Raw genomic sequence first — 13,130 nt, forward strand, 5'->3', positions numbered from 1 at the left:
CGGGTTCGAATCTTCGTGGCCAGATCGGCAGCACGAGCCATCTAGTTTTGCTGGTCTTCAGTTCGAGTCTCGAAACTGAGAACTTTTTAAATATATGTTTCTTTTCTTTTTTTTACATTTTTCTTAGATATTTTTATCCTTTTTTCCCACACTTACTATAGAACGTTTCCAAATCTTATACTACTAAAATAAAATTTTATGTCAAAATATTTCTATATTCAAGAGAAATTTTAGGAGTCGAGTTCACGCACATGCGCAGAATTCATTCCTATTCAAAACATTGTGCTTTTAGACCAGAATGACACCACGTTAAAACTTTTAGTGGATAATCATAATGAGAGTCTTAGACCCTTCAGACGCGCTGCGGGTACGAAGCTTCGTGGCCAGATCGGCAGCACGAGCCATCTAGTTTTGCTGGTCTCCAGTTCGAGTCTCGAAACTAAGAACTTTTTCAACATATTTTTCATTTCTTTTTTTTTACATTTTTTTTAGATATTTTTATCCTTTATTCCCACACTTACTACGAACTTTTCCAAATCTTATACTACTAAAATAAAATTTTATGTCAAAATATTTCTATATTCAAGAGAAATTTTAGGAGTCGAGTTCACGCACATGCGCAGAATTCATTCCTATTCAAAACATTGGGCTTTTAGACCAGAATGACACCACGTTAAAACTTTTAGTGGATAATCATAATGAGAGTCTTAGACCATTCAGACGCGCTGCGGGTACGAAGCTTCGTGGCCAGATCGGCAGCACGAGCCATCTAGTTTTGCTGGTCATCAGTTCGAGTCTCGAAACTGAGAACTTTTTAAATATATTTTTCTTTTCTTTTTTTTACATTTTTCTTAGATATTTTTATCCTTTATTCCCACACTTACTACGAACTTTTCCAAATCTTATACTACTAAAATAAAATTTTATGTCAAAATATTTCTATATTCAAGAGAAATTTTAGGAGTCGAGTTCACGCACATGCGCAGAATTCATTCCTATTCAAAACATTGGGCTTTTAGACCAGAATGACACGACGTAAAAACTTTATTGGATAATCATAATGAGAGTCTTAGACCATTCAGACGCGCTGCGGGTACGAAGCTTCGTGGCCAGATCGGCAGCACGAGCTATCTAGTTTTGCTGGTCTTCAGTTCGAGTCTCGAAACTGAGAACTTTTTAAATATATGTTTCTTTTCTTTTTTTTACATTTTTCTTAGATATTTTTATCCTTTATTCCCACACTTACTACGAACTTTTCCAAATCTTATACTACTAAAATAAAATTTTATGTCAAAATATTTCTATATTCAAGAGAAATTTTAGGAGTCGAGTTCACGCACATGCGCAGAATTCATTCCTATTCAAAACATTGTGCTTTTAGACCAGAATGACACCACGTTAAAACTTTTAGTGGATAATTATAATGAGAGTCTTAGACCCTTTAGACGCGCTGCGGGTACGAAGCTTCGTGGCCAGATCGGCAGCACGAGCCATCTAGTTTTGCTGGTCTCCAGTTCGAGTCTCGAAACTAAGAACTTTTTCAATATATTTTTCTTTTGTTTTTTTTTACATTTTTTTTTAGATATTTTTATCCTTTATTCCCACACTTACAAAGAACGTTTCCAAATCTTATACTAGTAAAATAAAATTTTATGTCAAAACATTTCTATATTCAAGAGAAATTTTAGGAGTCGAGTTCACGCACATGCGCAGAATTCATTCCTATTCAAAACATTGTGCTTTTAGACCAGAATGACACCACGTTAAAACTTTTAGTGGATAATCATAATGAGAGTCTTAGACCATTCAGACGCGCTGCGGGTACGAAGCTTCGTGGCAAGATCGGCAGCACGAGCCATCTAGTTTTGCTGGTCTTCAGTTCGAGTCTCGAAACTGAGAACTTTATAATATATGTTTCTTTTCTTTTTTTTACATTTTTCTTAGATATTTTTATCCTTTTTTCCCACACTTACTATAGAACTTTTCCAAATCTTATACTACTAAAATAAAATTTTATGTCAAAATATTTCTATATTCAAGAGAAATTTTAGGAGTCGAGTTCACGCACATGCACAGAATTCATTCCTATTCAAAACATTGTGCTTTTAGACCAGAATGACACCACGTTAAAACTTTTAGTGGATAATCATAATGAGAGTCTTAGACCATTCAGACGCGCTGCGGGTACGAAGCTTCGTGGCCAGATCGGCAGCACGAGCCATCTAGTTTTGCTGGTCATCAGTTCGAGTCTCGAAACTGAGAACTTTTTAAATATATTTTTCTTTTCTTTTTTTACATTTTTCTTAGATATTTTTATCCTTTATTCCCACACTTACTACGAACTTTTCCAAATCTTATACTACTAAAACAAAATTTTATGTCAAAATATTTCTATATTCAAGAGAAATTTTAAGAGTCGAGTTCACGCACATGCGCAGAATTCGTTCCTATTCAAAACATTGTGCTTTTAGACCAGAATGACACCACTTTAAAACTTTTAGTGGATAATCATAATGAGAGTCTTAGACCATTCAGACGCGCTGCGGGTACGAAGCTTCGTTTCTGGATCGGCAGCACGAGCTATCTAGTTTTGCTGGTCATCAGTTCGAGTCTCGAAACTGAGAACTTTTTAAATATATTTTTCTTTTCTTTTTTTTACATTTTTCTTAGATATTTTTATCCTTTATTCCCACACTTACTACGAACTTTTCCAAATCTTATACTAGTAAAATAAAATTTTATGTCAAAACATTTCTATATTCAAGAGAAATTTTAGGAGTCGAGTTCACGCACATGCGCAGAATTCATTCCTATTCAAAACATTGTGCTTTTAGACCAGAATGACACCACGTTAAAACTTTTAGTGGATAATCATAATGAGAGTCTTAGACCATTCAGACGCGCTGCGGGTACGAAGCTTCGTTTCCAGATCGGCATCACGAGCCATCTAGTTTTGCTGGTCTTCAGTTCAAGTCTCGAAACTGAGAACTTTTTAAATATATTTTTCTTTTCTTTTTTTTACATTTTTTTAAGATATTTTTATCCTTTATTCCCACACTTACTACAAACTTTTCCAAATCTTGTACTACTAAAATAAAATTTTATGTCAAAATATTTCTATATTCAAGAGAAATTTTAGGAGTCGAGTTAACGCACATGCGCAGAATTCATTCCTATTCAAAACATTGGGCTTTTAGACCAGAATGACACCACGTTAAAACTTTTAGTGGATAATCATAATGAGAGTCTTAGACCATTCAGACGCGCTGCGGGTTCGAAGCTTCGTGGCCAGATCGGCAGCACGAGCCATCTAGTTTTGCTGGTCTTCAGTTCGAGTCTCGAAACTGAGAACTTTTTAAATATATGTTTCTTTTCTTTTTTTTACATTTTTCTTAGATATTTTTATCCTTTTTTCCCACACTTACTATAGAACGTTTCCAAATCTTATACTACTAAAATAAAATTTTATGTCAAAATATTTCTATATTCAAGAGAAATTTTAGGAGTCGAGTTCACGCACATGCGCAGAATTCATTCCTATTCAAAACATTGTGCTTTTAGACCAGAATGACACCACGTTAAAACTTTTAGTGGATAATCATAATGAGAGTCTTAGACCCTTCAGACGCGCTGCGGGTACGAAGCTTCGTGGCCAGATCGGCAGCACGAGCCATCTAGTTTTGCTGGTCTCCAGTTCGAGTCTCGAAACTAAGAACTTTTTCAACATATTTTTCATTTCTTTTTTTTTACATTTTTTTTAGATATTTTTATCCTTTATTCCCACACTTACTACGAACTTTTCCAAATCTTATACTACTAAAATAAAATTTTATGTCAAAATATTTCTATATTCAAGAGAAATTTTAGGAGTCGAGTTCACGCACATGCGCAGAATTCATTCCTATTCAAAACATTGGGCTTTTAGACCAGAATGACACCACGTTAAAACTTTTAGTGGATAATCATAATGAGAGTCTTAGACCATTCAGACGCGCTGCGGGTACGAAGCTTCGTGGCCAGATCGGCAGCACGAGCCATCTAGTTTTGCTGGTCATCAGTTCGAGTCTCGAAACTGAGAACTTTTTAAATATATTTTTCTTTTCTTTTTTTTACATTTTTCTTAGATATTTTTATCCTTTATTCCCACACTTACTACGAACTTTTCCAAATCTTGTACTACTAAAATAAAATTTTATGTCAAAATATTTCTATATTCAAGAGAAATTTTAGGAGTCGAGTTCACGCACATGCGCAGAATTCATTCCTATTCAAAACATTGGGCTTTTAGACCAGAATGACACCACGTTAAAACTTTTAGTGAATAATCATAATGAGAGTCTTAGACCATTCAGACGCGCTGCGGGTACGAAGTTTCGTGGCCAGATCGGCAGCACGAGCCATCTAGTTTTGCTGGTCTCCACTTCGAGTCTCGAAACTAAGAACTTTTTCAATATATTTTTCTTTTGTTTTTTTTACATTTTTTTTTAGATATTTTTATCCTTTATTCCCAAACTTACAACGAACTTTTCCAAATCTTATACTAGTAAAATAAAATTTTATGTCAAAACATTTCTATATTCAAGAGAAATTTTAGGAGTCGAGTTCACGCACATGCGCAGAATTCATTCCTATTCAAAACATTGTGCTTTTAGACCAGAATGACACCACGTTAAAACTTTTAGTGGATAATCATAATGAGAGTCTTATACCCTTCAGACGCGCTGCGGGTACGAAGCTTCGTGGCCAGATCGACAGCACGAGCCATCTAGTTTTGCTGGTCTCCAGTTCGAGTCTCGAAACTAAGAACTTTTTCAATATATTTTTCTTTTGTTTTTTTTACATTTTTTTTTCGATATTTTTATCCTTTATTCCCACACTTACTACGAACTTTTCCAAATCTTATACTACTAAAATAAAATTTTATGTCAAAATATTTCTATATTCAAGAGAAATTTTAGGAGTCGAGTTCACGCACATGCGCAGAATTCATTCCTATTCAAAACATTGTGCTTTTAGACCAGAATGACACCACGTTAAAACTTTTAGTGGATAATCATAATAAGAGTCTTAGACCATTCAGACGCGCTGCGAGTACGAAGCTTCGTGGCCAGATCGGCAGCACGAGCCATCTAGTTTTGCTGGTCTCCAGTTCGAGTCTCGAAACTAAGAACTTTTTCAATATATTTTTCTTTTGTTTTTTTACATTTTTTTTAGATATTTTTATCCTTTATTCCCACACTTACAACGAACTTTTCCAAATCTTATACTAGTAAAATAAAATTTTATGTCAAAACATTTCTATATTCAAGAGAAATTTTAGGAGTCGAGTTCACGCACATGCGCAGAATTCATTCCTATTCAAAACATTGTGCTTTTAGACCAGAATGACACCACGTTAAAACTTTTAGTGGATAATCATAATAAGAGTCTTAGACCATTCAGACGCGCTGCGAGTACGAAGCTTCGTGGCCAGATCGGCAGCACAAGCCACCTAGTTTTGCTGGTCTTCAGTTCGAGTCTCGAAACTGAGAACTTTTTCAATATATTTTTCTTTTCATTTTTTTTAGATATTTTTATCCTTTATTCCCACACTTACTACGAACTTTTCCAAATCTTATACTACTAAAATAAAATTTCATGTCAAAATATTTCTATATTCAAGAGAAATTTTAGGAGTCGAGTTCACGCACATGCGCAGAATTCATTCCTATTCAAAACATTGTGCTTTTAGACCAGAATGACACCACGTTAAAACTTTTAGTGGATAATCATAATGAGAGTCTTATACCCTTCAGACGCGCTGCGGGTACGAAGCTTCGTTGCCAGATCGGCAGCACGAGCCATCTAGTTTTGCTGGTCTAGAGTTCGAGTCTCGAAACTAAGAACTTTTTCAATATATTTTTCTTTTGTTTTTTTTACATTTTTTTTTAGATATTTTTATCCTTTATTCCCACACTTACAACGAACTTTTCCAAATCTTATACTAGTAAAATAAAAATTTATGTCAAAACATTTCTATATTCAAGAGAAATTTTAGGAGTCGAGTTCACGCACATGCGCAGAATTCATTCCTATTCAAAACATTGTGCTTTTAGACCAGAATGACACCACGTTAAAACATTTAGTGGATAATCATAATGAGAGTTTCAGACCATTCAGACGCGCTGCGGGTACGAAGCTTCATGGCCAGATCGGCATCACGAGCCATCTAGTTTTGCTGGTCTTCAGTTCAAGTCTCGAAACTTTTTAAATATATTTTTCTTTTCTTTTTTTTACATTTTTTTTAGATAATTTTATCCTTTATTCCCACACTTACAACGAACTTTTCCAAATCTTATACTAGTAAAATAAAATTTTATGTCAAAACATTTCTATATTCAAGAGAAATTTTAGGAGTCGAGTTCACGCACATGCGCAGAATTCATTCCTATTCAAAACATTGTGCTTTTAGACCAGAATGACACCACGTTAAAACTTTTAGTGGATAATCATAATGAGAGTCTCAGACCATTCAGACGCGCTGCGGGTACGAAGCTTCGTGGCCAGATCGGCATCACGAGCCATCTAGTTTTGCTGGTCTTCAGTTCAAGTCTCGAAACTGAGAACTTTTTAAATATATTTTTCTTTTCTTTTTTTTACATTTTTTTTAGATATTTTTATCCTTTATTCCCACACTTACTACGAACTTTTCCAAATCTTATACTACTAAAATAAAATTTTATGTCAAAATATTTCTATATTCAAGAGAAATTTTAGGAGTCGAGTTCACGCACATGCTCAGAATTCATTCCTATTCAAAACATTGTGCTTTTAGACCAGAATGACACCACGTTAAAACTTTTAGTGGATAATCATTATGAGAGTCTTAGACCATTCAGACGCGCTGCGAGTACGAAGCTTCGTGGCCAGATCGGCAGCACAAGCCACCTAGTTTTGCTGGTCTTCAGTTCGAGTCTCGAAACTGAGAACTTTTTCAATATATTTTTCTTTTCATTTTTTTTAGATATTTTTATCCTTTATTCCCACACTTACTACGAACTTTTCCAAATCTTATACTACTAAAATAAAATTTCATGTCAAAATATTTCTATATTCAAGAGAAATTTTAGGAGTCGAGTTCACGCACATGCGCAGAATTCATTCCTATTCAAAACATTGTGCTTTTAGACCAGAATGACACCACGTTAAAACATTTAGTGGATAATCATAATGAGAGTCTCAGACCATTCAGACGCGCTGCGGGTACGAAGCTTCATGGCCAGATCGGCATCACGAGCCATCTAGTTTTGCTGGTCTTCAGTTCAAGTCTCGAAACTGAGAACTTTTTAAATATATTTTTCTTTTCTTTTTTTTACATTTTTTTTTAGATAATTTTATCCTTTATTCCCACACTTACTACGAACTTTTCCAAATCTTATACTACTAAAATAAAATTTTATGTCAAAATATTTCTATATTCAAGAGAAATTTTAGGAGTCGAGTTCACGCACATGCTCAGAATTCATTCCTATTCAAAACATTGTGCTTTTAGACCAGAATGACACCACGTTAAAACTTTTAGTGGATAATCATTATGAGAGTCTTAGACCATTCAGACGCGCTGCGAGTACGAAGCTTTGTGGCCAGATCGGCAGCACAAGCCACCTAGTTTTGCTGGTCTTCAGTTCGAGTCTCGAAACTGAGAACTTTTTCAATATATTTTTCTTTTCATTTTTTTTAGATATTTTTATCTTTTATTCCCACACTTACTACGAACTTTTCCAAATCTTATACTACTAAAATAAAATTTTATGTCAAAATATTTCTATATTCAAGAGAAATTTTAGGAGTCGAGTTCACGCACATGCGCAGAATTCATTCCTATTCAAAACATTGTGCTTTTAGACCAGAATGACACTACGTTAAAACTTTTAGTGGATAATCATAATGAGAGTCTCAGACCATTCAGACGCGCTGCGGGTACGAAGCTTCGTGGCCAGATCGGCATCACGAGCCATCTAGTTTTGCTGGTCTTCAGTTCAAGTCTCGAAACTGAGAACTTTTTAAATATATTTTTCTTTTCTTTTTTTTACATTTTTTTTAGATATTTTTATCCTTTATTCCCACACTTACTACGAACTTTTCCAAATCTTATAATACTAAAATAAAATTTTATGTCAAAAAATTTCTATATTCAAGAGAAATTTTAGGAGTCGAGTTCACGCACATGCGCAGAATTCATTCCTATTCAAAATATTTTGCTTTTAGACCAGAATGACACCACGTTAAAACTTTTAGTGGATAATCATAATGAGAGTCTTAGACCATTCAGACGCGCTGCGAGTACGAAGTTTCGTGGCCAGATCGGCAGCACGAGCCATCTAGTTTTGCTGGTCTTCAGTTCGAGTCTCGAAACTGAGAACTTTTTAAATATATTTTTCTTTTCTTTTTTTTACATTTTTCTTAGATATTTTTATCCTTTATTCCCACACTTACTACGAACTTTTCCAAATCTTATACTACTAAAATAAAATTTTATGTCAAAATATTTCTATATTCAAGAGAAACTTTAGGAGTCGAGTTCACGCACATGCTCAGAATTCATTCCTATTCAAAACATTGTGCTTTTAGACCAGAATGACACCACGTTAAAACTTTTAGTGGATAATCATTATGAGAGTCTTAGACCATTCAGACGCGCTGCGAGTACGAAGCTTCGTGGCCAGATCGGCAGCACAAGCCACCTAGTTTTGCTGGTCTTCAGTTCGAGTCTCGAAACTGAGAACTTTTTCAATATATTTTTCTTTTCATTTTTTTTAGATATTTTTATCCTTTATTCCCACACTTACTACGAACTTTTCCAAATCTTATACTACTAAAATAAAATTTTATGTCAAAATATTTCTATATTCAAGAGAAATTTTAGGAGTCGAGTTCACGCACATGCGCAGAATTCATTCCTATTCAAAACATTGTGCTTTTAGACCAGAATGACACCACGTTAAAACTTTTAGTGGATAATCATAATGAGAGTCTTATACCCTTCAGACGCGCTGCGGGTACGAAGCTTCGTTGCCAGATCGGCAGCACGAGCCATCTAGTTTTGCTGGTCTCCAGTTCGAGTCTCGAAACTAAGAACTTTTTCAATATATTTTTCTTTTGTTTTTTTTTACATTTTTTTAAAGATATTTTTATCCTTTATTCCCACACTTACAACGAACTTTTCCAAATCTTATACTAGTAAAATAAAATTTTATGTCAAAACATTTCTATATTCAAGAGAAATTTTAGGAGTCGAGTTCACGCACATGCGCAGAATTCATTCCTATTCAAAACATTGTGCTTTTAGACCAGAATGACACCACGTTAAAACTTTTAGTGGATAATCATAATGAGAGTCTTAGACCCTTCAGACGCGCTGCGGGTACGAAGCTTCGTGGCCAGATCGGCAGCACGAGCCATCTAGTTTTGCTGGTCTCCAGTTCGAGTCTCGAAACTGAGAACTTTTTCAATATATTGTTCTTTTCTTTTTTTTACATTTTTTAAAGATATTTTTATCCTTTATTCCCACACTTACTACGAACTTTTCCAAAACTTATACTACTAAAATAAAATTTTATGTCAAAATATTTCTATATTCAAGAGAAATTTTAGGAGTCGAGTACACGCACATGCGCAGAATTCATTCCTATTCAAAACATTGTGCTTTTAGACCAGAATGACACCACGTTAAAACTTTTAGTGGATAATCATAATGAGAGTCTTAGACCATTCAGACGCGCTGCGGGTACGAAGCTTCGTGGCCAGATCGGCAGCACTAGCCATCTAGTTTTGCTGGTCTTCAGTTCGAGTCTCGAAACTGAGAACTTTTTAAATATATTTTCCTTTTCTTTTTTTTACATTTTTCTTAGATATTTTTATACTTTATTCCCACACTTACTACGAACTTTTCCAAATCTTATACTACTAAAATAAAATTTTATGTCAAAATATTTCTATATTCAAGAGAAATTTTAGGAGTCGAGTTCACGCACATGCGCAGAATTCATTCCTATTCAAAACATTGTGCTTTTAGACCAGAATGACACCATGTTAAAACTTTTAGTGGATAATCATAATGAGAGCCTTAGACCCTTCAGACGCGCTGCGGGTACGAAGCTTCGTGGCCAGATCGGCAGCACGAGCCATCTAGTTTTGCTGGTCTCCAGTTCGAGTCTCGAAACTGAGAACTTTTTCAATATATTTTTCTTTTCTTTTTTTTACATTTTTTAAAGATATTTTTATCCTTTATTCCCACACTTACTACGAACTTTTCCAAATCTTATACTACTAAAATAAAATTTTATGTCAAAATATTTCTATATTCAAGAGAAATTTTAGGAGTCGAGTTCACGCACATGCGCAGAATTCATTCCTATTCAAAACATTGTGCTTTTAGACCAGAATGACACCACGTTAAAACGTTTAGTGGATAATCATAATGAGAGTCTTAGACCATTCAGACACGCTGCGGGTACGAAGCTTCGTGGCCAGATCGGCAGCACAAGCCACCTAGTTTTGCTGGTCTTCAGTTCGAGTCTCGAAACTGAGAACTTTTTCAATATATTTTTCTTTTCATTTTTTTAGATATTTTTATCCTTTATTCCCACACTTACTACGAACTTTTCCAAATCTTATACTACTAAAATAAAATTTTATGTCAAAATATTTCTATATTCAAGAGAAATTTTAGGAGTCGTGTTCACGCACATGCGCAGAATTCATTCCTATTCAAAACATTGTGCTTTTAGACCAGAATGACACCACGTTAAAACTTTTATTGGATAATCATAATGAGAGTGTTAGACCATTCAGACGCGCTGCGGGTACTATGCTTCGTGGCCAGATCGGCAGCACGAGCTATCTAGTTTTGCTGGTCTTCAGTTCGAGTCTCGAAACTGAGAACTTTTTAAATATATTTTTCTTTTCTTTTTTTTACATTTTTTTAGATATTTTTATCCTTTATTCCCACACTTACTACGAACTTTTCCAAATCTTATACTACTAAAATAAAATTTTATGTCAAAATTTTTTTATATTCAAGAGAATTTTAGGAGTCGATTTCACGCATATGCGCAGAATTCATTCCTATTCAAAACATTGTGCTTTTAGACCAGAATGACACCACGTTAAAACTTTTAGTGGATAATAATAATGAGAGTCTTAGACCATTCAGACGCGCAGTGAGTACGAAGCTTCGTGGCCAGATCGGCAGCACGAGCCATCTAGTTTTGCTGGTCTTCAGTTCGAGTCTCGAAACTGAGAACTTTTTAAATATATTTTTCTTTCCTTTTTTTAACATTTTTTTTAGATATTTTTATCCTTTATTCCCACACTTACTACGAACTTTTTCAAATCTTATACTAGTAAAATAAAATTTTATGTCAAATTATTTCTATATTCAAGAGAAATTTTAGGAGTCGAGTTCACGCACATGCGCAGAATTCATTCCTATTCAAAACATTGTGCTTTTAGACCAGAATGACACCACGTTAAAACTTTTAGTGGATAATCATAATGAGAGTCTTAGACCATTCAGACGCGCTGCGGGTACGAAGTTTCGTGGCCAGATCGGCAGCATGAGCCATCTAGTTTTGCTGGTCTTCAGTTCGAGTCTCGAAACTGAGAACTTTTTAAATATATTTTTCTTTTCTTTTTTTTACATTTTTCTTAGATATTTTTATCCTTTATTCCCACACTTACTACGAACTTTTCCAAATCTTATACTACTAAAATAAAATTTTATGTCAAAATATTTCTATATTGAAGAGAAATTTTAGGAGTCGAGTTAACGCACATGCGCAGAATTCATTCCTATTCAAAACATTGTGCTTTTAGACCAGAATGACACCACGTTAAAACTTTTAGTGGATAATCATAATGAGAGTCTTATACCCTTCAGACGCGCTGCGGGTACGAAGCTTCGTGGCCAGATCGGCAGCACGAGCCATCTAGTTTTGCTGGTCTCCAGTTCGAGTCTCGAAACTAAGAACTTTTTCAATATATTTTTCTTTTTTTTTTTTACATTTTTTTTTAGATATTTTTATCCTTTATTCCCAAACTTACAACGAACTTTTCCAAATCTTATACTAGTAAAATAAAATTTTATGTCAAAACATTTCTATATTCAAGAGAAATTTTAGGAGTCGAGTTCACGCACATGCGCAGAATTCATTCCTATTCAAAACATTGTGCTTTTAGACCAGAATGACACCACGTTAAAACTTTTAGTGGATAATCATAATGAGAGTCTTAGACCATTCAGACGCGCTGCGGGTACGAAGTTTCGTGGCCAGATCGGCAGCATGAGCCATCTAGTTTTGCTGGTCTTCAGTTCGAGTCTCGAAACTGAGAACTTTTTAAATATATTTTTCTTTTCTTTTTTTTACATTTTTCTTAGATATTTTTATCCTTTATTCCCACACTTACTACGAACTTTTCCAAATCTTATACTACTAAAATAAAATTTTATGTCAAAATATTTCTATATTGAAGAGAAATTTTAGGAGTCGAGTTAACGCACATGCGCAGAATTCATTCCTATTCAAAACATTGTGCTTTTAGACCAGAATGACACCACGTTAAAACTTTTAGTGGATAATCATAATGAGAGTCTTAGACCATTCAGACGCGCTGCGGGTACGAAGTTTCGTGGCCAGATCGGCAGCATGAGCCATCTAGTTTTGCTGGTCTTCAGTTCGAGTCTCGAAACTGAGAACTTTTTAAATATATTTTTCTTTTCTTTTTTTTACATTTTTCTTAGATATTTTTATCCTTTATTCCCACACTTACTACGAACTTTTCCAAATCTTATACTACTAAAATAAAATTTTATGTCAAAATATTTCTATATTGAAGAGAAATTTTAGGAGTCGAGTTAACGCACATGCGCAGAATTCATTCCTATTCAAAACATTGTGCTTTTAGACCAGAATGACACCACGTTAAAACTTTTAGTGGATAATCATAATGAGAGTCTTATAAACTTCAGACGCGCTGCGGGTACGAAGCTTCGTGGCCAGATCGGCAGCACGAGCCATCTAGTTTTGCTGGTCTCCAGCTCGAGTCTCGAAACTAAGAACTTTTTCAATATATTTTTCTTTTGTTTTTTT

This window comes from Argiope bruennichi, chromosome 1 (assembly GCF_947563725.1).
Source record: "Argiope bruennichi chromosome 1, qqArgBrue1.1, whole genome shotgun sequence".
Taxonomy (NCBI): domain Eukaryota; kingdom Metazoa; phylum Arthropoda; class Arachnida; order Araneae; family Araneidae; genus Argiope; species Argiope bruennichi.